The 25,766-nt window shown below is 35.3% G+C and overlaps 1 protein-coding gene across 1 annotated transcript in view; it reads left to right on the top strand.

Annotated features, from left to right (window-relative positions):
- Nucleotides 1–7,592: 7,592 nt before the first annotated feature.
- LOC145288001 (NFX1-type zinc finger-containing protein 1-like) overlaps nucleotides 7,593–25,766 on the top strand; it is a 43,901-nt gene continuing 25,727 nt past the window's right edge. Inside the window, exon 1 of the mRNA XM_080135999.1 lies at nucleotides 7,593–8,261. The gene's annotated coding sequence lies outside the window, so the exon portion shown is untranslated. The remainder of the gene's footprint in view (nucleotides 8,262–25,766) is intronic.

Below are 25,766 nucleotides of genomic sequence, written 5' to 3'. Positions count from 1 at the left end.
GATTAGAATGTTGATGATGTAAAGAGAGAAGCTTGGTTTTAGATGCATTAAAAGTAACCAGCCACTCCTTTCCCCATTGTACTACGTGCTCAAGATCAGAGGAGAGAGAATTGGAGAGAACTTGCTCGTTTACTGTCTTAGATGTGGTACCATAAATGGTAGTGTCGTCAGCATAAATGTCTACAAATGATGTAAGGATATGATTTGGAAGATCATTAATGTAGATCAGGAAAAGAGTTGGGCCCAGGATGGATCCCTGAGGGACACCGGCATTAATATTGTGAGCTTCTGATTTTTGCCCCTCAACTACTACTCTTATGAATCTATCAGAAAGAAATGATTTAATAATTGAGAAGACTTTTCCAGCTATACCATAGCTAGCGATCTTATGAAGTAAACCTTTATGCCATACCCTATCAAAGGCTTTAGATATGTCAAGAGCAATTGCCCTAGAAAGATTGCCACCGTCGAGAGATTTGCTAATCCTATGCGATATAACTGTAAGGACATCTGCTGTAGATCTAGCAGAACGGAAACCATATTGAGTGTCACTAAGAAGGTTATTTTTGTTGAGATGTTTGATTACTTCTGTATTTAATACAGATTCTAGCAACTTACTCATGACGCACAGGAGACTTATTGGCCTGTACTGAGAGGGGGATGAGCGATCACCTGAATTCTTAAATACAGGGCATACTGATGAGATTTTCCAGGGAGATGGGAAACTATTCTCCTTAAGACAACGTTTAAACAGTTTTGTAAGTATGGGCGCTAGTTCAGGTTGAAGTTTTTTGAGTACTATAATTGGAATACCATCAGGGCCAGTTGCTTTACTGGAATCAAGGTTTTTGATTAGCTTGGCAACATCACGTACAGATATACGTATATCACATAGCGTGTTTTCTGATACAAGAGGAAATATTGGGGGTTGGCGGTCTTGGTCGCAAAGGGTAGAATTAGCTGCAAAGTTCTTGACAAAGAGTTTGGCTTTGTCTGATGCTGACGAGATTACCTCAGATCCATTGATAATAGTTGGGATGGAGCACACTCTTCTGTTCAGGATTCTGTTTGCTATTTGCCAAAACTGGTGGGAACCAAGCCGCTGCTCAGCTACTTTGGACTTAACAGATTGAGCATACAACTCTCTTGCGTTCCTTATTACTTTCTTACAATGGTTGCTGGCAGTCCTGAAAACGGCTTTAGTTTCCATACATCTATTACGTTTGAAGCAGTGGAAAAAGTGATTTCTGTGCGCAATGGCAGCAACACATTCTGGAGAGAACCATGGCTGGCTGTTAGGTTTTTGCTGAAATTTTTTAGAGGGTATGAAATGGTCAATACCTACAATTAACCATTCAGTTAGGTCTAATACTATAGAGGACACATCCTTTTTAAACATGGAATGCAGAGGTAGATCAGATATAAATGTACGGAAGCTATCCCAGTCAGCCTTAGTGTATCGATATACTGTACGATGAAGAGGTACGTCTGGGGACTTATTACATTTCATTTTTATCTTAATTGATACAACAGAGTGGTCGGAAGATCCAAGAGGCGACAGAACAGAAACTGAACATAGTTCAGGGCAAGTTGTGAGAAAAAGGTCTAGTAGGCTCGCATACTGGCCGTCATTATCGGGCACACGGGTAGGTTCCTGAACAATCTGAGTGAGGTCATAGGCAATGGAGAAATCATGACAGAACCTCCCCTCATCATCGGTCTTGTTTGAGTGGGTCAACCATTCGACGTTGTGAACATTGAAGTCTCCACATACGTGAATGTTAGCTGAAGGATAAGTAGAAAGGACTTGGTCAATTTTCTCAGATATGCTTTGAAAGATAGTAACTCCGCTGTTGTGGGGGCGATAGAGAGTAAATATAAATGCAGTAGTGTGAGCTAAAGCAACCCGGAAGCACATATAAGGTAAGTTAGGATCTTCCCTGGAGATGTCCCTCCCACATGGAAAGCTATCTTTAATATAGGCACATATTCCATGCCCATGGCGATCTTGGGGGTCAGATTTAGAAGTTAAGTTAGAGTATCCTGTAATTGCAAACTCATCAAGGGAAATAGCCTGTCCAATGCCAGTTTCACTTAAAAATAAAAGGTCTGGTTTAGTCTCCTGTAATTGGGTTTCAACCTCTGGAAGGTTAGAACGTAGACCCCTGATGTTGGAGAAGGAGACATGGTAGTAGGGGTCTACGTTGGAAGTTGGAGAACCGGGTTTAATCGTGTATTTTTTCTTGAAACTTGGGCTTTGCTCAAACTGATCACTGAAGATCACAACAATGAAGGTTATAGCAGCTGTATCATCACCAAAAGACGCACTTGCAGACTGCCTGGCACTGCCGGCATCATCATAAAAGACGCAAGAGTCCAATGCTTCTATGCAGGACTTGTTGATAAGTCCATCTCACCGATATAGTAACCGCTGCCACCAAAGATGCCAGTACCAACACCTACACCAACGACTAAGAATACTGTCAGCTCTTCAACACAACAAAGAACTGACAAATGGTAATGTCATTAAACATCAGGAGTTGTGGATAGAATAATGAGATGAATAGTATCTATCGCTAGTCACCACAGAATTCAAAAAGAAAAATCTGACTGGAGTAACAAAAGAAACTATGGTAGAACTGCTAGAAGATCTCAAGATCCCAGTGACATATATATATGCTGGAGGAACTATGTCTGCTGTTGACAGACAATGACATGGAAAAGCTGTTCAGAGCTAACTTGAGATAGAAACAATTACGCCTTATTCCCAAATACCGGAACCGAAGGAGAATCATCTTTATCATGGACATTCCCTTTTACATTGACTCAAAACAGCTTGGTGCTGTGATAAGCCAGTCTGGAGACATCAAAGCAGTGATACAGGTTTGTAGTTTCCATAACCTCATGGTATGGAACTATAATATTAAGATGCACTTGAACCAGGAGGGTTTCCAGAAAATTCCAGTTCTGCTCAGATGACACCTAGATGATGAGCATCTTCATCGAGGGCCACTGACCCCACTGTTTGCAAATTCCAGCAACAGAGGCATATGGTTAAGTATCCCTGTTGGCACAATTGCAATATCAAAACCAGCAGCTCAAGGTAGAAAAACCAAGAGTGTAACATCAGCCCAAGGGAGCACAACAACAACTAACAACTGACAGCTGGTGTCAGGTTGCCAAGAGATTGGTGAAACCTGTGAAGCCCCCTTCACAAATGAGGAGCACCATGAAGTACAACGTAGATGCATTCCCATGGGGTTGCCAAATTGAAACACCACCAACACTTCCAAGGAACTTCCAACAATATCTGCCACAGTAAAGAGAAAGAATCTGGTCCCCTCATCATCTGATTCCAAAGGGGAGTAAAATGAGGAGACGACTAAAATCTGTGAGCAAGTCCAGAAAAGCACCAGTGAAAGAACTGAAGAAAGCAAGAACGACAAAGGAGACTGGGTCCCATTCCTCATCCCCAATGCATGAAGAGATGACAGTCTCTTTAGATCAGTTCCTAAAACCCCAAACCCCAACACACTTTGCTGAACTGAAATCCCTATCCAGTGAGTCCAGCTACCAGTTCCAGTGCTTATCGATGCCCAGATACCTGTTCCAAAACCCTGTTGACACCAGCTACCTGTTCCAGCATCAGATCCCACCTACACAACCTGGACTAACCTGAGGCATGGTCATCATACCTCGGAATTTCAATTTCATAAGGCACCTGTCCTCACTCTATAACAATCCAGATCCATGATTTCCTTTGCCTTACGATTTACCATGTTCTTGTAGTAAATAAAAGCATAATATCTAGTGTCTTTAATGTTCATCTGTGTTTGTCATCTCTTTACTATTGCCGTAGCCCCTTTGCCTTGTGTCTATTTTCTTAATTGTATGGTCATTTGGCATCTCATCTATCGGCCTGCACCAACAAGTTCTTTAAACTGACATGAGGGCTTGCTAAGGAAATTCTCATTTATTAAAAGATCAAAAGTTTAGAGATTTTTTTACATCCAATAATTTTATAAATAGGGATTAAATTTTGCCAGGAACACGAACACACACGAACGAACGAACGAGAACCCCCCCCCCCCCCCCAAAAAAAAAAACAAACAAACACACACACACAGACAGACAGAGGAGGAATTGGCTTATTACTGTTTGCCCTAGGCACATACACCAGTATACAATCACAGGCCCCCATCAAAGCAACCCTTGCAATCACCCAAAGTGGCCCCATTGTCTCTTTTACCTGGTAATCCATTATGAAATTAGGAAGGTTGATGTCCATCAATATGGAATTAAAATCCATTATATTTTTTTCATTAGAGCAGGTTTAGTAATGGCAAGGACTACTCAACTAGAACAATGGCAGCGCGTAACACATGTCTGCTCGCCAACTGATTGCCAATGCTTCGATTCCTCTGGACGAAATGCACAGAACCCAGTTGCACATGAATGGCTGTATAAAGGACATTTCAGTTGTGTGCACATTTGCCTTTCTACACCCATGCAAATATTCCACCATAAATAGCAAAACTTGGTAATTGTCGCGGGCAGTGTTGAAAGCACCCCACATGACAGAGCTGTTGACTTTTCGTCCAATTGGTGCTCGAAAAAAAACAAAAAAAACGCATTTTTGTAAATAATTTTCTGACTGTCTCAACGAGCCAGTCGAGACCCTTATAAACTCACCATGCACCAAAATAGGCAATCGAACCCAGCCAAGCATGCTGTAAACAAACAACATGGACTCCGTCCTGGTGATGTTAAACTCGTGCACATCTGTTATTTAATTGTCTATGTGGAAACGGATTTTACCCTTATCTGATGTTAAGGCCAAAGTTTTTAAAAATTTGATCTCTGCGGTCTCTACCAAATTATTCAGCCAATTTTTGGTCTAAACATTTGAAATTTTACATAATGTGTATTCAGACATAGGGCAAGCTTTTTAATCGGTTTTTGGCTGAAACTTTGGCTGCCAAGAGGTCAAAGTTGAAAAGATTTGACCTTTGTGGTTTCTAACAAATTATTCAGTCAATTCTGGGTCTAAACATTTGAAATTAAACATAAAGGGTATTCAGATATGCAGCAAGCTTTTTAATCAGTTTTTGTGCGAAATTTTGGCTGCTAAGAGGTAGGTGTATCAGAATTTTTGTCGGAATTTTTGACACCCCTAACACAAAACTGCGAATAAAATATAAAAAACTCGTAATTTCTCTTTTAAAAGTGGGTTGTTTATTTTCTTTGTGGATTATACTTTTAATATAAACTCTTAAAGTTGTTTAAAAAGTAATAGAAATATTATTATTTTATTATTTTTTAAAAAACAGTAATGAAATTAATTGAATTTTACGAGTTCAGTATTTTTCAATTTTTAAATTTAAAAAATCTATCAAAATTTTTCTATTGATTCTATTTTTACGATATTTTCAGGGTCAATGTTAAATTTTATGCTCTTTCCAATAAACATATAATATTTTAGACAAACGTTTTTTTTTTAATTCAGCCCCCCATTTTGAAATGTCTATTAAAAAGTAAATAATTAATTTACTCACCAAAGTTTTATATATCACAAATTGAAGATAAAAGATCAATAAATAATATATTCAAATTTAAAACAAAAAAAAAAGCGTTTTTTAGAAATTTACCTGTAAAGTCCGAAGTTTAAAACCTTTAAAAAAAAAAAAAAAAAAAAAAAAAAAAAACACGTTTTTTCTTTGTTTTTTTTTTTTTAATGAAACCTTGGCCCTTGCTCCTCCGCCAATTTTGGGTCTAAACACTTTAAATTTGAGATATAGGTTACATGGACATGAGTCAAACTTTTTAATATATATATATATATATATATATACATGCATAAAGTTACAAACAGGGCCCGAGCAAAGCCTAGCTGAACTCTGCTAGTAAAAAATAAAACAAAATTCACGAATAAATATTTTACATTAAATACAAACACTAAAAACGGTAAATATCCAGATACGTACCTACGCGGTACTAGTGCATGAGCTGGCCTGGCCGTGGCTTATCACTCGCTCGGATTTCTCCGTAAAATGACGTCACATGCTGCCATCTGACGGAGAAAATGGACGAGGGGTGGGGGTGGGAGGGCTTACAGAGAGAGAAAACGCGAAAAAATAAATGGACGAGGGGTGGGGGTGGGGGGGCTTACAGAGAGAGAAAACGCGAAAAAATAAATGGCCGATATGAAATAAAAAGCACTTAAAACTACTTAAAAATACCAACGAAATGATGCAGATAAGTTGGAAAGTAACTTTTCTTGATAATGTTACCATTTATTATTCTTTTAATGGCTAATTTCGTGAATTTGACCTTTTTTGAAATGGTTTGGCTTCTGTTTTCTTTGTTTTTTTTTTTTTAAATAATTTTACCACTATATTAATTTTATAGTAATTAAAGAAAATGCTATAATTAATTTTTTCAAACAGTTTCGTGTTGAAATATTCTGGAAACTTGTATTTGGCGCTGCTGGCCCCCTCCCCCCCCTCCTCCTGTCGGCCATTTATTTTTTCGCGTTTTCTCTCTCTGTAAGCCCCCCCCCCACCCCGACCCCTCGTCCATTTATTTTTTCGCGTTTTCTCTCTCTGTAAGCCCTCCCACCCCTCGTCCATTTTCTCCGTCAGATGGCAGCATGTGACGTCATTTTACGGAGAAATCCGAGCGAGTGATAAGCCACGCCCAGGCCAGCTCATGCACTAGTACCAGATACGCTACTACAGAACACCGACCACTCTAATTTGTTTTTTTTTTTCTAGATAATTGAGGTCGCTGACAACGAATCTGATAGTCAAACTTGGGGCAAATTTACCGTTTGCATGGTATTTACCCCTGAACCCACGAACTACTTTCCACCATTTTGCAGCTTTCGTTTATGCTACGCGCATGCACGCTGTAGCATAAACGACGGCTTTACCAAGCAAACTACCTCGGGGGAGGGTTTTTTTTTTTTTCCAGGACATAGAATTTTCTCATTTTCAAAAATACATTATGGCACTTTTTGGGTGGAAAATTTAAAATTAGCTGAAAAAGAAATAAAACAAGGAAAGGAAAGCACTCCAAGTTGGAGTGGGGGGGGGGGTAATTTATCCGTTTTTTTTGTGTTTTTTTTTTTTACCTGGAACATAGAATTTTCAAATTTTCAAAAAGTAACGCACCGACATTTACCAATTAGGACACCATTTAACATTTTCCGAAGATTTGGCGCGCGCGCCCCAACATCACATCCGCCCCCCCCCTCGCGTCCCCAATGTACACAGTAAAATCTTCGGAAAATGTTAAATGGTGTTCTAATTGGTAAATATCGGTGCGTTACTTACGGAAAAACGTTTAACTAAACTGCAAAAGCACCTATTAAGCCACATAAGTTCTATAATTGAATCCCCCTCCCGCAAAAAAAAGAATGAAAAACAAAGATGCTTGGTGCTTATGTTTTTGTAAACCACATTAAAAACTACGCGAGATAAAAAAAAAAAAAAAGCCCCCCCCCCCCAATTTGTTGTACTTTTCTTTAACTGTAAGTCATTAAAAAAATGTCAGTCCGTAATTTTTTGATTGGTACGCCATGTGAGAAGGCAGTTTGCTAGGTGAAGCAAGCCGTCGTTCATGCTGCAGCGGCAGCGCACGCACGTAGCGTAAACGGTAGCTGCAAAATGGTGGAAAGTTATTCGTGAGTTCGGGGATTAATACCATGCAAACGGTAAATTTGCCCCAAGTTTGACTATCAGATTCGTTGTCAGCGATCTCAATTACCTATAAAAAAACAAAACAAATTAGAGTGGTCAGTGTTCTATAGTAGCGTATCTGGATATTTACCCTAAAAACTTATTCAGATAGGTAGAAAAGTAACTTATCTTGCCTTTGATAACATTTATTTGTTATATATTTGTTTTGTTGACAAAATTTTTCGTGCCTCTGTGGATTGTAAAATAGAGTGCGTACATTATTGCTTTATAGTTTAAAAGTTTTGTTATTTAGAGTTATCGCCCTTGTAAATAGAATTTGTTTTCCATTTCAGAAAAAAGTACCGCATTTTCGCATGTAATGAAAGTGAAAATTCCAGGAAAAATGACGCAATTTCACGTGAATAAAATTCGCAGAATTTTAGCGTACAATATAAAACTGCGCCAGTTTGATGATCATTCATTAAATCTACCATACTCTTTCCCAATAAAACATCGAATTCTTATACCTTAAGTGAAAACCCATCTCTACAATCGAAAACAAAAGAACGCCGAATTTTGAAGGTAAAAACTATTTATTTTCATTTATTTCTGTCACTTTTAGAAACAAAACATTTTATTCGTTACAAAGAACAATTTAATCAGAAGAAAAAAGCCAAACTTTCCGCAAGTAGATTTTGATTTTAATTCGATTGTATGCGAATGACTCTCCAGATAAATATTGTTTTCTTTTGCTTAAGACGACAAACTTTAAATCACGACAGAAATTATTTTCGATTTTCTTATTTAAGCTCCCAATGGAATTTCGAAAGTGATTTTTGAATGAAGTCTTTAAATTGAAGCAAATTGAAGTTTATAGGCCAAAGCTAAGTATTATTGTCTTGTTCATATATAACATTTATTAGTATAGACAAGAAACCGAAAATAAAGTGTTCTAAAAACGTATTTGGGTTTCTTACCCAAAAAATGACAGTGAAAGGTAAGTACTCATTTGCTTTTCCGATAATAATTACGGATGGTGTGTGTGTGTGTATGTATGTACAGAGTAGTGATGCTGATGCTTTCGAGTGGAAATATTACGTAATATAAATTCCAAAAATTACAAGAAAAAAAAATTATCTAATAGAAAAATAATTACGGGTTTGTATTACTGTACAGAGATTCGAAAAAGTTGTCAAAAAAACAAATATATAACAAATAAATGTTATCAAAGGCAAGATAAGTTACTTTTCTACCAAACTGGATATATTTTTCGTGTTTTTATTCAATGTAACATGTTTATTCAGCTCGAAAAACATACTGTGTTTACCGATGTATTGGAAGATTCAAAATGGCGCCCGACTCTCTCTTTAACACGGTAAGTTTGGGAAAAGGTGTTATGAATAATAAACTAGACAAAATACTACTAAAAAAACACCGAATATGTCAACCTATGTCACGGTAACATATATTGAGCAAGTTTCTAACAGTATTTTGTCTAGTTTTATATTTATAGCACCTTTTCCCAAACTTACCGTGTTAAAGAGGGAGTGAGGTAGGTGAGGTGCCATCTTGAATTTTCCAATACATCGGTATACACTGTTTTTCGAGCTGAATAAACATGTTACATTGAATAAAAACACGGAAAATATATCCAGTTTTGTAGAAAAGTAACTTATCTTGCCTTTGATAACATTTATTTGTTATATATTTGTTTTTTTGACAACTTTTTCGAATCTATGTGTACAATACAAACCCGAACTTTTTGTTTGTTAAAAATACATTTAGCACATTTTCTACTGGATTATTTTTCGAATTCTTGATTTCGACATGGCTACATCAGTACATAATGTTTTCACCTGAAATGCGTTAGTTTAAAAGGTGCTTCTGCACTTAGTGATCCGCGCTATTTTTTTTTAATCGTATTTCCAAGTTTCATTAAAGTTTTATGATGTTTTTTTTTTATACAATTGTAAGGTTAAAGTACAGAATAGGTACAAAACACTCTCCCCCTCCCCATGTTAAGAATGGCTTTTAAAATAATAACGTTATTATTTCAGCACGGATCAATAAGTGCACTCACTGCAGTGCATGAAATATGGAGAACGACGCTGGGGCAGTGTGCAGTGAGTGCCACTGCAACTGCAGTGCAGTGGCACTGCACTTGCACTAGTACCGTTAATTTTTACAAAGTTGTCCCACTGCCCCAGCCCAGCGTCGTTCTTCATATTTACCGAAATATCTTTTGTCCTTGTTTTTAGTTTATAATGAAGAGCCCCCCTCCCCCCCTCCTTGGAAATATTTGTTTTTATGTAAAAAGTTCAGAAAAATTCCCCACTTTCATTATTGAAAGTGGAAATTCTAGTTAAACGAACCAGTTTCACATGAATTAAATGCAAAATTGTTATTTATTTATTAAATCTACACCATTCTTTTTAAAATTATATTTTGAATATCTATTTTAAGCCAGAATTAATCAAAATATTTTAAAATGCCAAAAGTTAAAGGGAATTTTTATTTTATTTTTAAATCTCATTTTTATTTCGAAGAAAAAAAAAATGACTTTCCACAATAAAAAATGGCGAAACTGAACGAGATTTCGGTAAAACTATACAAACACCGTGACAGCGAATTAACCCTAACCCTAACACTAACCCTAACCCCAACCCCAACCCTAACCCTAACCCTAAACCCTAACCCTAACCCTAAACCCTAACCCTAACCCTAACACGGTGTTTGTATAATAATACCGAGATTTCCCCCTACCTGTATGATTTCCTTTTCATTTAAAAAAAAAAAAAAAAAAAAAAATTTATTTAGTTATTTTCTCTGAGATTATCATCGTTTAAAGACTTGATGGTACTGGTCGCGATTTGAGTTCCCTGCCGAACACCATAAAAAAAACACTGACTTCTCCCTACGCACGAGCAAAGGACATGTTTTAGAAATTACTACACATTAATAATATCTCATTTTTATCACTTTTATCGTCTTTTTTTTTTTTTTTTTTTTTTTACTGTTTTACTGTTATGAATATTGAAATAAAAGAAATTACTACACATTAATATCTCACTTTTATCGCCTTTGTTTTTTATCACGTTATCGACTTTTTCTTTTAAATAGCATTTTCTTTTTAAATGACGACGTTTTTACAGGCAGGTCAGTACTTTTTGACGGACCGTCTTTTTAAAAATCTACCAAAAATCAGGTAATTATCCGATCAATACGAAATTTTCAGCGAAGAATGAACTTTATAACAGTGTACTTATTTTTCATAAACGATATATATATATATATATATATATATATATTTGCTTACAACCCCCCCCCTTGTTTTGAAGTGGGAACAAATATGCTTAAAATAATCATCTGAAACTGAACACAACATATTGTGTTGTTGTAAGGGACAGAATTATAGATTAAAAAAAAAAAAAAAATTGTTTGCACACCTTATTTTAACGTCTGAATAGTGAATATCAGAACTTCGATTGTGTTTAATTATCCCGCTTTTGAGTGAAATTCGGTGAATATGTTAAGTAAAATAATTAATTTAAGTTAAGCAAAAAAATTTTTTTTTTTTTTTTTTTTTTTAATATTTATACGAAAAAATCCATTTTAAAATCTTTGATAAATAAATTATTTTTTTTTTAGCGAGCCGAATAATGCATGACCATTATTAAACAGGGCATGCTTTGAAGAATCGATACAAAAAAAAATTCGATAAATATTGTGCCCTTTGTGTTAAAAATAGCATTTTTTTTTTTCGATCCCGTTTGAAAACGTTTGCTGCCTTTCGACTACGGTGGACCAAACGCGCTGAAATAATTTTTTTTTATTCTGCTTTAAATTGTCCCCCACACACATACACATTAAAAACCAAACTCATACAAATGGTCACCCATCTGGTACTGGCCAGCCTCAGCTTAATAATACATTGAAATTTTCGTCACTGAAAAATAAGTTTTTTTTGGCCTGTTTGGTCTTCCATAGTTTGCTTTTTATCAAATACAAACGTGAACATTGTCGATCTAGACTCTAGATTGGCGCGAAATAACTGGTTGCCTATATGAATAAGTGGAATTATTTGAAATCCAGGTACTTATTTTTGCATATTTTCTTAGAAAATCATCCTAAATCTTAGTTAGACAACAAATAAATAAATTATTTCAAAAACCTTTTTTTTTTTTTTTTTTTTTTTTTTTTTTAATATTTATGTACGTTTTTTGTGCAAGACAAAAAATGTCAATTGTTAACTTTTTGGGAAAATTTAACATTTAAAATTTAATTAAAAATAGTAGAAAAAGTTTTACATTATTCTGTTTTCTATATGATAAAATTCAGGGTTTTATCTTTCTGGAAAAAAGTTACTCAGAAATAATGGATTTTAATAAATATAATTTCGTTTTAAAAAAATAACAACTTGATTTTTTGGCCATTTTTGGCGGTGCCTACTTTCAGGGTAATGTCCAAGACCAGTGCTCAGAAAAATCAAGCTACCGAAAGTGAATACGTAACGGAACGGAGTCAAGACACAAAAACGAAACTATATTTATTTAAAACAGCAACAATAAAAATGGAGTTTGTATTACTGTACACATAGATTCGAAAAAGTTGTCAAAAAAACAAATATATAACAAATAAATGTTATCAAAGGCAAGATAAGTTACTTTTCTACGTAACTGGATATATTTTTCGTGTTTTTATTCAATGTAACATGTTTATTCAGCTCGAAAAACATACTGTGTTTACCGATGTATTGGAAAATTCAAGATGGCACCTCACTCCCTCTTTAACACGGTAAGTTTGGGAAAAGGTGCTATAAATAAAAAACTAGACAAAATACTATTAAAAACCCGCCAAATATATGTCAACCTATGTCACGGTAACATATATTGAGCGAGTTTTTAACAGTATTTTATCCGGTTTTTTATTTATAACACCTTTTCCCAAACTTACCGTGTTAAAGAGGGAGTCAGACGCCATCTTGAATCTTCTAATACATCGGTACACACTGTATGGTTTTTCGAGCTGAATAAACATGTTACATTGAATAAAAACACGAAAAATATATCCAGTTTTGTAGAAAAGTAACTTATCTTGCCTTTGATAACATTTATTTGTTATATATTTGTTTTTTGACAACTTTTTCGAATCTCTGTACAGTAATACAAACCCATATATGAGACGTTAGGTTGAGTTTTAATTTGAATAAAATACGTATTAAGAAAACTTTTTTTTTTTTTTTTTTTACTTGTACAGTAGGTTTTAACTCCCCCCTTATATGTAACACGATGTAATTGTAATTCAATTTAATATTATCATCTTAACTTTTTTACCATTTAATAAAAAAAGCTTCAAATAAACTGCTAATATTTAAAAATTTTTACAGCATACAAAAATAATGAAAATGCGAGACAAAAATCGTGTTTACATTATCGACTCTTTAAAACAACGTTCCTATGTAGTGACGTTTTTTAAGCCGTTCCCGTTCACACACCCATGTTTTAAAAATCTAGTAAAAATCAAATAATCATATTTTCCTGAAATTTTCGATATTCAATCATTATTAAATAAACTTACATATTAAAAGTAGGTTTCGTTAAATATATTAGCGGAAATGTATTTTTTTAGGCATTCTACCACCACCACCCATATTTCATAGTCCGAAAACTAAGCAAAATGGGTTGATAAAAGTTTCAACATTTTTTTTTTTTTAAAGCTGAAAAGATCAAATAATTAAAAAATAGTAATTTATATATTATAAAATCCTGTTATTTCATTTACCTCAAAGTTGTAAATAAAACTGGACATAAATTCAATATTATGTTAAAAAAAAAAAAAAAAACACTTTCTGGATATTTTTTTTTCTCGGTAATATAATTATTCGAATTAAACAACAACAAACAAAAAAAAACAATTCTAAAAAATAATTATTTTTAAAAAGCTTTAAATGATATTAAATTCAAATATTACGTGATATAAAGTTTAAATGGATTTTTTTAATGACAGGTTTCCAATAATAAACATATATTCGTATAAAAGAATATAAGACTATTGAGATAATAAAAATTGTAAATCCAAAATCAACCTTTAAAAAATTTGTTTTTATTTTATTTAAATTGATAGAGGGTGGTCCTTATGTTTGGCGCTTTTTTTTTTTCAAAAATGTACGGAGGCTTTTTTTTTTTTTTTTTTTTTTTTTTTTTTACATAGGCATCACCACTTATCAAGGCCGATAGGCCACTCAAGGATAAGGGTTAAAGAGTTTACAGTAGTCAAAGGGACAATATAGTAATCGATAGTAATGGAAGTTCGGTAAATTTGTTAACTTAAGTGGAACGGCTCATCAGAAACTTGTTCTCGTTGGACTTGAAGACAACCATATTATAGACGACTGGAAAGCAGGAGACAATTCCACAGGTGTGCAGTTCTAAGAAAGAAGCTTTGATCATGGAATTTATGTTTAGGTTTAGGCACAGATAAAGAATGGGGGGGGAATTATTGATAGTTTTTTCAGCTAGACGCGTGTTTCTTGTGAAAGTTTGGTGAGGGAGGACCATAGATTGAAGCTCAGTCGAACACTTTCCATGAAAATAACGATAAAACAAACTTGCAACATCTCTTCTGTAAGATAGAGGTTGCAGCGAAGAGAAAAGGACATCTCCCACCAGGCCACAGAGTCTATTTTGAACCCTATCAAGGTAGGACAACCTTTTCTAGCAGCTCCTGCCCATATGTGGCAACAGTATTCCATCCTTGGACGTATCTGGCTCTTATATAGATAGAGAATTGCATCAGCAGTGAGATATCTACTGGATCGATAGAAGAATCTGTTCAGGATTCTGTTTGCTATTTGCCAAAACTGGTGGGAACCAAGCCGCTGCTCAGCTACCTTGGACTTGATGGACTGAGCATATAATTCTCTTGCATTCTTTATTACTTTCTTACAATGGTTGCTGGCTGTCTTGAAAGCGGCTTTAGTTTCCATACATCTATTACGTTGGAAGCAGTGGAAAAAGTGATTTCTGTACGCAATAGCAGCAGCATGTTCTGGAGAAAACCATCGCTGGCTGTTTTTTTTTAGGTTTTTGCTGGAACTTTTTTGAGGGTATGAAATGGTCTAAACCTACAATTAACCATTCCGTCAGGTCTGATACTATAGACGACACATCCTTTTTAAACATGGAACGCAGAGGAAGATCCGATATAAATGTACGGAAACTATCCCAGTCAACCATAGTGTATCGATATACTGTACGATGGAGAGGTACGTCTGATGACTTATTACATTTCATTGTTATCTTAATTGATACAACTGAGTGGTCGGAAGATCCAAGAGGAGACAGAACGGAAACTGAACATAGTTCAGCACAAGTTGTGAGAAAAAGGTCTAGGAGACTCGCATACTGGCCGTCATTGTCGGGCACACGGGTGGGTTCGTGAACAATCTGAGTGAGGTCATAAGCAATGGAGAAATCATGACAGAACCTCCCCTCATCATCGGTCTTGTTTGAGTGGGTTAACCATTCCACATAATGAACATTGAAGTCTCCACATACGTGAATGTTAGCTGAAGGATATGCTGATAGAACTTGGTCAATTTTCTCAGATATGCTTTTAAAGATAATAACTCCACTGTTATGGGGGCGATAGAGAGTAAATATAAATGTGGTAGTGTGAGCTAGTGCAACCCGGAAGCACATATAGGATAAGTTAGAATCTTCTCTGGAGATGTCCCTACCACATGGAAAGCCATCTTTAATATAGGCACATATTCCATGCCTATGGCGATATTGGGGGTCAGATTTGGAAGTTAAGTTAGAGTATCCTTTAATTACGAACTCGTTTATGGAAATAGTCTGTTCAATTCCGGTTTCGCTTAAAATAAAAGGTCTGGTTTAGTCTCCTGTAATTGGGCTTCAACCTCTGGAAGGTTAGAACGTAGACCCCTGATGTTGGAGGAGGAGACATGGTAGTGGGGGTCTATGTCGGAAGTTTCAGATCCGGGTTTAATCGTGTATTTTTTTTTATTGAAACTTGTCATGATGGAATTTTGGAGTTTGTGGACAAGGTCGGCAAACTTGCCTAGAGCAGGACTGAGAGAGGAAACTAAGAGAGAAAAGTAACAAAGAATTTTTTTTTTTGTGGAACATAAGGTAAAGCCATAACAATTACCCACTAATATGGCATGGAGAGGCCCCACCAGAAGCTACTATCTATATAAAAGCCAGGTGCGTCCAAGGATGGTATACTGCTATCCTGCCTTGACAGAGTACAAAATAGACTTCGTGGCTTAGTGGGGCATGTCCTTTTCTCTACCCTGCAACCTCTCTCCCACAGAAGAGACGTTGCGAGCCTATCCTTGTTTTATCGTTATTTCCATGGCAGATGCTCGTCTGAACTCCAATCTCTAGTCCCCCCTCGCCAATCTTTCACGAAAAACACCTATCTAGCTGAATCCACTGTGAAAAATTTCCCCCACTCTTTATCTGTGCCTAAATCAAAACGTGGATTCCATGAACAAAGCTTCTTTCTTAGAACTGCACACCTGTGGAACTCTTCCATCTGCCTGCTTCCCACCTGACTACAACTTGGATGTCTTCAAGTCCAACGTTAACAAATTCCTAATGAACCACCCCCTTAAGTAAACGCTTCATCAAATTTTCACACTAACGTACTGTACTTGCAATAACCCTTATCCCTGAGTGGCTTCCGGGCCTTGATAAGTGGTGACCACCGTGTAAAAAAAAAAAAAAAAAAAAATGCAATACAGGAGCCCCAGTACTTTGCACCTGCTGATAGGACAGCCTCCTAAGTGGTTAATCCAAGGTTCGGGTCCCTGACTATCAGGCAGATAATGTCAGCCCAGATAAAACGTTTACCTCCAGCATTCTTACTAGTGACATGGCTACAAGGATAGACATAGAAACAGAAAATTTCCGCCATCTCTGTCGACTGTTCATGCAAAATACTGGCAACCTAGAATACAGCTTTTTCTTCTCCCTTTGTCAGAAAAATCACTCATTAAAAAAAAATGAGGACTTTCATACAGGTATTTATGAACCAAACAAGTAATAGATTGTTTAGTTGAACCTCCTAATAATGTATGCATGTGGATATATTTGGGTGTGTGCATGTATCTGTATATGATCTGTATGTATATGTATATATACGTGGGGAGAAAAAAAAATAGTAATAAATAAATAGATAGATAGATAAAAAAAAGTAAAAATTGAAAAGTGAAAGAGGAGAAAAGAAAATAAAGAAATAGGGGGGAATGAATAAAGATGAAGGTAAGTACTACAATATATAAGCCTTTATACTCCGTTTATATAACCTAAATACTCTGATTTTTTTTGTCATATGTTATTATATATTGTTATATTGTTATATATCTTATGTATATCTGTGTAACCCTTGAAAGAGTGCTTGCTTAATATTAGGATAGACATATGGACTTCAAGCTGAATTCACTATAAATTTTTACGTAGTATAAATTTTTACGTAGTAAAAAAACCTAAAACGTGTGAAAAAGTAACAAGCGGGTGGGGGCGGGTAATATAACTTTGCGTGTGGGGTTTGATAGAAAAGTGAATTATGTAGTGAATGAGTTCATTTCTATTTTAGATGTATCATCTGGTGGCAGTGTACATATATATATTTATATGTCTGCATTTTGTGTAAATATGTATGTATAAGTGTATTTATGTATGTATCTGTATGCATGTGTATGTAATATATGTGTATATATATGTGTGTGTATGTATGTATATATATATATATATATATATATCTCTGAACTATTAAAATAGATTGTAATAGTGTATATTACAAGAATGTATGGGTGTCTGGGTATATATACATGTATGTTGTGTATGTATATATGCCCGTGGGAACTGGAGTGGTACGCTGTTTCATATATAAAGGGGTTAGCACACAACTGAAGTAAAAGGGCACCTTATTATTATTATTAAAAAAGGTTTTTGCATTTGTGCATGTATTGCTGTGTTTTTATGTGTTGAGAAGAGCGGGTATCTGTGTTATCCATGCGTGTGTATGTATGTGAGTATATGCATGAGTCTATGTTGGTGTCTATATGTATGTGTCTCGTATACGTCTGTGAAGATTTGGGGATACGTGTGGATGGGGATGTGTGTCTGTGCCTGCTGATGGTCTGACTGTGTGTGTATGTGTTCTGTGTATACTGGTGTGCGTGTGTGTATGTGTGTGTGTTTTTATATATATTTTATATATTGTATATCTGTGTTTTGTTGGGACGTGTGTCCGGTTTAGTGTCCACAGGTTTTGGGGTTCCCACTCGACAGTCTTATTATTGTTATTATTATTGATATTAGTGGTGTCATTAGTATTATCAATATTATAAATATTATATTATTAGGATTGTTAGTGGGATTAATATTAGTTTTGATATAATAACAGTTATGATGTATAGTATCCAGGTGTGTGCATTGATATAGCTGCGTATGTAGGTATAGATGTAAACATGTTATAACTGTATGTGAGCATTATATGTTTATGTATGTGTATGTGTATATATGCGCGAGTGTATCAAGGTGTGGGTGTATATACGTGTATTTATATATATGTATGCGTGAGGAGTGTGATAACTTTCGGGGTTTTATTTTTATTTTTTGTTTGTTTGTTTATTTATTATTTATTTTATTTTTATTTTATTTATTTATTTTAATTTTATTCTTGTGTCGATATAGTTATGGCCTGTTTTCAGTGCATGTGTGTAAGTAAAATACAACGAACAGTATATATCCGCTCCTGAGTGTAGATATAAGCATATGTTTGCTTCTAGTGTGTGTGTGTGTGCGTGGATTGAACGGCACCGGTCAGTACTCAATGCCCATAAGAAATGTTTTTAATTTACAGACCGCAAGACAAAAATACTAAATTCTCAAGTACCTTATGCCATAAAACCAAAAGATAGGATAGATAAACTTAAAAAGGGAATATAAAGAAAAAAAAAGGGAAATAAAAAAGATGTTTATTATCTTCAAAGTCCTTACTTGTCCTCTCCCCGCTCATAACACCCATCCATGTTACATTCTAACTTTGTAAACAAAATAAGAAAATGTTTTTGTTTGAAATATCAGTTCTCGACGATAATTCTTGGCCTGAAGACATAATCCCCCAACGCGAGTGATTACAGAAACATGTATGCTTTGGTAGACACATGTATTTTCATTGGATGTACTTCTAGGAAACTAAACTCTACTGGCTATATATATATATATATATATATATATATATATATATATATATCATGGAAATTGCTCCAGACAATGCACGGAGCCACTTCATGTAAGGAGTTAACAAAATAACAAAGGATGATTATTACAAAGACAAGAGATGCCTGGTGACCTTATTTTGAAAATATAGAGAAAAACAGTCAGCAGGAAGGGAATTCAACGAATCTGAATTTCTTGGAAAGAAGTTATTGGAATAGGAAGCTATATTACAATGAAGTATCAAAAAAGCAAATTAATGGAGACCACTAGATCAACAACTCAAATGAGCTGAAACAAACAAAGCAGGGAATAGATCAGACAATTCTGAAGAACACCACATACTATAATAGTATTTATATTTTATAGAAAAGACTAACATCACATCTGTGAGAGAAACAACACCAAGAAAAAAGGATGGATGTAATTAAATTACAGATATGTTTCTGCACTCTATTAATAACCCTCAAATAGGACAGAGATTCACCAGCCCAAATATAACAATATTCCATACATGGTCTAATAATAAATTTGTAGAAATAGAGAATAGCCTCAGGCTATGGCTACTCGGCATTGCCTAAGTGGAGAAAGATGGTATACTAAGGCTGCTGAGCAACCCCCTCCATTTTCTACATAAAATAAACTACTTGATCAATTTAGATGATTTTTGGAATATTACATCTTTGTTCCGTGATGGGTACATATATCATAAAGTTTTTAAAATATTTTTCTGTATCTTTATTTTTATTTTTATTTTTTTAAATAGGTTGAATTCTAAATAAGCACCCAGTTTTCTTTTTTCTTTTTTTTTTTTTCTTTTTTTACATGGAGGTCACCACTTATCAAGGCCCTGAAGCCACTCAGGGATAAGGGTTATTGCGTGTACAGTAATCAATGGGATAGTATTGTAGTAATTGTTAATATTGGAGATTTGATAAAGTGTCTTACTTAAGGGGGCGGTTCATCAGGAATTTGTTTATGCTGGACTTGAAGACATCTATTATTATTATTATTATTATTATCTATTAACTGCTACACACCTAAGAATTTTTATTTGAGACTAATGATTTAATCGTTTAAATAAGGTAATTATTTTCTGTGATGTTATGAAACCCCATAACGGTTTTTCCTCAACATCAAAATCAGCAGCGATTAGACCATTCCCATAATAACCTGTTCCCTATTGATTGGTCCTTGTGCAATTCTAGGAGGTTCACCCTCCCAGGCTTTGTCTTAATTCTTTGAGCAGGAGTTAGTTTATTGCTGATCGCCTGAGGCACCCCTACTGAGGAATGTCACTGGGTCTCTCCAAGCACTTTTGTGGGTTAAAGTGCCCCTCCTTGAGGTGCTGACAGTTCAATCTCGTTTTCCGACCCTGATGTCACATTTCTCATGATGAGAGAGAAATAAATAGTATCTCCCAGGATATTATTATACTTAAAGTTATCTCCCTTTTTTTATTTTTGAATATTATTATCAGCTTAATAGTATTTATTCAACGGGGTGGAAGAGGTTGGACTGTTTAAGTTTCTTACCATGAATTCCCATCCCAGAACAGGTAAAATTAATTCTCTGAACAGAAAACTTTTGCACCACTTTTATGCTATCTTACAAAATTAAAATCAAGATATAATACTAAACCTTATGTCTAGAACACTTACTCCAATTTTGATTAAAATCAATTGTCTGATTTTGAGTTTAGAAAATATCTAAAATTTAAAATTAAGAAGTCTTAAGAAATTGAAATTAAGGAAATTTTGCTAAATTTATGTCTAATGACCATTGATCAAATCTGAAATATTTGAATTTTTGTTGCTTCTTTGGTGAAAATCGAAAGTTGAAAACATGAATTTTTGTTAAAAACTGATGGTAGCTTCTTTTGATGTCAATTTCAACTAATTATCATGTCACAATTAGTTAAATATTATTGCATTATTACATGAAACCTGTACGTCATGATTCCACGATCATTGATATCCGTCATTAATTATAACAAGAAAAATGGCAATAACTTCCCCTGACTTTGTTGTTGTTTATTTAAGTATAATGAGCAATTTATTTCGAAAGCTATTTTCATTAATAATAAATTTTCTACTTTATCATTTTTCATAATTTTTGAATATGTTACTAATTTTGACACAACAATTTAAGTTGATGCTAATCATTGGTTTTCATTGAAATTCAATATTATAATTTTCACTCTATTAACGAAGAAGCACTGAATTTTCAAATGGGTGATTGCCCATATTATGCCTTTTAAAATTCTTAAAATAAAGTGAAATTTGTGAAATGTTTATTAATCATCACAGTCTATCTTTGATATATGAATCGATTTTTCTGAAAAAAAAAAGACAATTTGTCTGTATGTAATCCATAGGACATTACTCGGTGGCGACTCAGCTTTAAAAAAAAAAACTTTTAAAAAGATTTACTCATCTAATTTACCTGCACTCACACTGAGTTATAACAGATTTCCAGGACCTGTCTTTGCTTCTTTGAAAGAAGAGAAAGGGTGTGGGTTTGCAAACAGATGGATATGATAAGTTAACTCTTTGTTGTCCCTGAAGGAGGTAATTCTTCGAATTTGTTTTCTTTTTCAAAGACTTTATATCACATCAGTATTACTATGCAGTCAACCACATCTTCAACAAAGTTCTTTGGATCCATATGGATTATGTATAGTTTGTTAAAATGCGAAAATGTTTGGCCTTTTCTATGCAGAAAACATTGTTCTGGTTTGGTCAACTGGTGATGAAATACAAGTTGTTCTAAAGCAAATGCAAGTTATTGCTCATGTTGTGAGATGAGCATCAACATTGCAAAAACAAAGTTCATTTCATTATTAGAATTGGGATTGGCTAGACATATTGTTTGATTCAGCTCAGCATTGACAAAAACTGACCATGATTCTTGAGACACTGTACTTACTCAGGTTAAGGTCAGCTCAACTTGAACAGGGCAGTAACTGTTACAAGCAAGTATAACTTTCAATAAATTCAAATTCTTGTAACAATCTCATCTGAAATCTCTCTAATCTAATTTCAGTCTAATCTGAAATACTATCCTGGTGCTACCAGATCAGGCTGTCCATTGGCTTCCTAAGACGAAATGCACTGACATTGATTTTCTGTTTTTGATTCTCTTTTGTAAAAATTATGTTCTGCAAAAACAAAAACAACAGCCCCCTCCCTCTTCCCCTTTCCTTTCATTTTCCCTCCCTACTTCCCAACCCTGTCGGTGGGGCATTAGAATACACCGACTGCCCCCCTGCAGAGAGTAAAAGTCCCTCAATGGGGCCACCTGTTGGCCATGGGTGGCAACCTATGATGCCTGGGAAAAGGATCCTGGTGGCTGAGCACCTGATACATAGGGAAAATAAAGATATTGGGCACAACACTCCACTTTGGCCTTGTACTGGGCTAGATGGGCGGTCAGAGAGGCCCAATCTGATTAATTGGCTGGTCATGTCAAGTCCCACCATATATAACCCATACCAAGCCAGCAAGTAACCACTAATATTCCCATCCCAAACCCATACCAATCCTGCTAACAATTATACCCAAAAATATGGTTGAAAGCAGTGGCTGAGGGTCAATCATACTTGAGAACCAAAAGCTTATTCCATACGCATCGGATTTGTCTTGGTCTAAAATAAAAACAAATGTTCCAGAACAAAAAGATGAGTAGCTGCAAGAAAACTTTCCCAAAATATGAGTATACTGGCTAAGGTATCCCCGTCTCAACCAAGGTGAATGGGAACTTCCCCTTGGTAAATTCCCAATAAAAATTGGACTCCATGGAGGGTGGTGGAGCCCAGAGTCAGCAAATTAAAATAAAATTAATATGGAGAAAATAATAAAAAAAAATGAACTCACTGTGATGTCTCAGACATCTCTGATTCGTATGACAGATCAGAACCACAAGCGAAACAGATACAAAAACAAGGGAATTACCCTAGTCTTACCTACCTTAAATATATAGTGATAGAACCTACAAATAAAGAATCCTTTACCAAAATTTCACCATTTAAAATTGAAAATACTCTGAAAAGCCTCAAACCTGTTTCAGTTAAAAACAAAAAATGACCAATGGCACATTATTGGTCCAAGTGGATAAAGAAGCCCAATCCGAAAGACTCCTAAACTAGACAACTTTCGATGGGATAAAAATAAAAGTTTACCCACACAAATTTCTGAACACCTCTAGAGGAGTAGTGAGGTGTGAAGAACTCGCACAGTGCACCATAGAAGAAATTAAAGCCAACCTAATAAAGCAAAATGTGTCAGATGTGAAGAGAATGATCATTAAAAGAAATGGCCAAATGATACACACCAACACATGTATTAAGCTTCAACTCAACTAAACTCCCACCAGAAATAAAAATTGGGTACACAATGGTCAAGGTGGAAACATGCATCCCAGGACCACACAGATGCTTCAATTGTCAAAAGTTTGGTCACCACAAAGATCGATGCACCCGAACCCCTGTGTATGGAAGATGTGGTAAGAGCGGAACAGATCATGAAGAAAAAGACTGCAAAGAAAAACCAACCTGCACCAATTGCAAGGGAGAACACTCAGCCAATTCAAGAGGGTGCAAGACCTGGCAAAATGAAAAACAAATCACTAAGATAAAATATACTAAAAATATCTCTTTCCCAGAAGCCAGGAAAATGTATGTCAACGCTTGTGGTTCTGACATACTCGGAAATGACAAAAAAAAAAAAACACCACCATAACTAACACCCATCAAGGCCAAAAGTTTGACCCCATCATCAATAAACCTTCAGAAATAAAAACCGATGAACTCCCACCCATCATAACAGAACTAAGATATCTATTAAAAGAGCTGAAAGCTTTTGTGATGGAATTGGGCACAAACTATCACACAAGACCAAGACTTCTCCAAAAGCCAGATTCTGCCAAACAGAAAATGAAAATAGAGCAAGCAACACACACACACAAAATGAGGGACCCTCCCAGGTGACATCCCCAAAAGGAAAATCCTTCCAGAAACATGGGCCTAAACAAAGGTCTCGAAGCAGATCTACGCAACAGTCCAATGACAAACCAAAGAGACAGAATACGGGACAAAAAGATGGTCCATCGAAGAAAGAAAAGAATGAAAACGAACACCCAAATAGAGAAAAACCACGGCAACATCCAGGAAAAGAAACTGGAAGTCATAAAGACATTCCTGAAACAAAAAAACGAATTGACCGACATGAAAAAATGGAGACAGAGGATAACCCTCCACCTCCTGATGGCGCTGACCCAGATCCGGACCCATGACGCACCAAATTATCCAAGGGAACTGCCGAGGACTTAAGGCAAACATAAACGAATACTACAATGGAACATCAGAGGAACAAAAGCAAACAAATAAAAATGGCAGAACAAAATAAAAAAAAAAAAAACAGAACATAGCAGCTCTACAATGGAACTATAGAGGATTAAAATCAAATTATGAAGAACTAAAGCAATTAATTAAAGAGTATGACCCAAATATCATATGTGTACAGGAAACACTAATGAAAGAAAACTCCAAACTCTCCCTTAAAGACTATGAAACATATAACAAAATCAACCTTTCACATATAGACTGTAGACCAATAGGCAGTACGACCATTATGTTAAAGAAAACAATACCCCATGAAAAACTCAACCTAAACACAGAACTTCAAGCCGCTGCAGTAAGAGCTACCTTACACCAAACTCTCACAATTTGTTTGATTTTCATTCAACCAAAATATAAACTAGAATAAACTCAAATAGACAGAATGATTGAACAGCTCCCTGCACTATTCCTAATCCTGGGGGATTTTAATGCACACAGATATCTTCGGTGAAACAGACAACCAAACCACAATGGAAAAACAATAGAATCCATACTAGAAACTACAGACATGTGTATACTGAACAACGGCAAGCACACCTACCTACATCCACCTACAGGAACAACCTCCGCCATAGATCTAACACTCAGCTCTCTGACAATTTACATGGACTTTAATTGGGATATCCATGAAGAACAGTGTGGTAGTGACCACTATCCAATTATCATCAAAACAAACAATTCCTCAATAGAAAATGGAGCACCAAAATGGCAACTAAAGAGCTGACTGGTCCACATTCAGTAATCTCTGCCAAACACAAATAAATAATGAAATACTTCAGAAACCCGACCCAGTAGCAACGTTCACTCAAAGGTTAATAAAAATAGGAGAGGAAACAATCCCCAAAACTTCAAAGAAAAACAGTAAGCATAAACCATGGTTCACAAAAGAGTGCAAAGAAACAATCAAGAAACGGAAAAAAAAACCTAAAAAAAATTCAAGATAAATCCATCCACAAAAAATTTAGAAATTTACCTCCAAGCCTGTGTAAAAGCACAACAAATGACCAAAAAAGGCAAACGGAAAATATAGCAAGATTATGTATCTAAACTGAATAATAAAACACCTAGCAAGAAAGTATGGGACATGGTGAGGAAAATAAATGGGAAACAAATCCAATACCCCACTATACACCTAAAAAACCCTGATAGTGGAAAATGCACTGAAAAAAAGAACATGGCAAACTTACTTGCTGAACAACTAAATAAAAACTCCTCATCCAAACACCACAGCTTAACATTCCAAAACTACAAAATAGAAGCAGAAAAAGGAAAACTGAATTTCACCTCAAACAACACAAAAAAATATCTACCATTCACAATATCCGAACTTAAAAGCGTTCTGGATATTGAAACAACTACCAGAAACTTCATTAAATACTCTTTTAAACATATTTAATAATATCTGGCTCTTGGGTTACTTACCTAACGTTTGGCGAG

Source organism: Euprymna scolopes, chromosome 11 (assembly GCF_053919585.1).
Source record: "Euprymna scolopes isolate OS-2025 chromosome 11, ASM5391958v1, whole genome shotgun sequence".
Taxonomy (NCBI): Eukaryota; Metazoa; Mollusca; class Cephalopoda; order Sepiida; family Sepiolidae; genus Euprymna; species Euprymna scolopes.
This window is presented reverse-complemented; position numbering and strand designations above follow the sequence as displayed.